The following is a 1,012-nucleotide window of genomic DNA, read 5'->3' as shown; positions in this document are numbered from 1 at the left end:
AATAACATTACTGCCCAAGCCACGTGCCAATTGGCAGAGGGATAAGAAAATTAGGGAAGTAAACACGTCAACCTGTTCAATGCTATCTCCAATCATTTCACTTCCTGTCCAGTTCGTACTACAGGGAGCCCAGCATCGTTTCACGGAGGTTCTTTTTAAGAAGTTTAATCGGGCATTTTTGCACAAGTCAAGTTAAGAAAGCCGGGATGTCTCGCAAGACTGCGCGGGAGACAACAATTGTGATTCTGGGCGGGGAGTCTGAATTATGAATTCACTAATAGCCTCCTCTAAGCGATGGTGCAGCCCTCGCCAACGCCTGTCTCTGTGGCGCAATTGGTCAGCGCGTTCGGCTGTTAACCGAAAGGTTGGTGGTTCGAGCCCACCCAGGGGCGGTGTGTTCGCTTTTCTTCCTTGGCTTCGAAGCTGAACGCTTTTAATGGGGTCAGGAAAATGTTCCCTAAACGGAAATCCTCTCCACAAAGGAGTTTCTGAATTGAATTAATGTCTAACGTAAGGGACTGCGGATGCGGAGAAGCCGAGACAAAAAGAGAAACTCGGCAGGTTTGACAGTACCTGTCGGAGAAAACAGAATTTTGAAATGTCTCTGATTCTCTTCCCACAGATGTTGGCTGACCTGCTGAGTTCCTCCTGCAATTTCTAGTTTTGTTTTTAACGGAAAGTTAATTTCACCTTTTGGGATGAAACACCTCGACTCGCCATGTGCAGATATTTAACCCTTTCGAATCACTGTGAAGTGATTGGATTCATAGAACAAAGAACAGAGAAGAATACAGCGCAGTACAGGCCCTTCGGCCCTCGATGTTGCGCCGATCCAAGCCCACCTAACCTACACTAGCCCACTATCCTCCATATGCCTATCCAATGCCCGCTTAGGCATTGGATAGGCATATTCAAACAAACTCTGCGATGATTCACTCTTTCTCAGCTCCACAGGCAGACAGACCTGGGAAGTGAAGCTGTCAGTGTGGTTCTGTATTCGTGGGCCGAGTGG

At 47.6% G+C, this 1,012-nt stretch overlaps 1 non-coding gene across 1 annotated transcript; it reads left to right on the top strand.

The window, feature by feature from the left end:
- Positions 1-318: 318 nt before the first annotated feature.
- Positions 319-392, top strand: trnan-guu. The gene has a single exon. It is a non-coding gene; the product is annotated as a tRNA-Asn (tRNA).
- The last annotated feature ends 620 nt before the right edge of the window (positions 393-1,012 follow it).

The sequence above is a fragment of the Chiloscyllium plagiosum genome, unplaced genomic scaffold (assembly GCF_004010195.1).
Source record: "Chiloscyllium plagiosum isolate BGI_BamShark_2017 unplaced genomic scaffold, ASM401019v2 scaf_4439, whole genome shotgun sequence".
Taxonomy (NCBI): domain Eukaryota; kingdom Metazoa; phylum Chordata; class Chondrichthyes; order Orectolobiformes; family Hemiscylliidae; genus Chiloscyllium; species Chiloscyllium plagiosum.
Note: the sequence above shows the minus strand (reverse complement) of the source record. Positions and strands in the feature narration are given on the sequence as shown.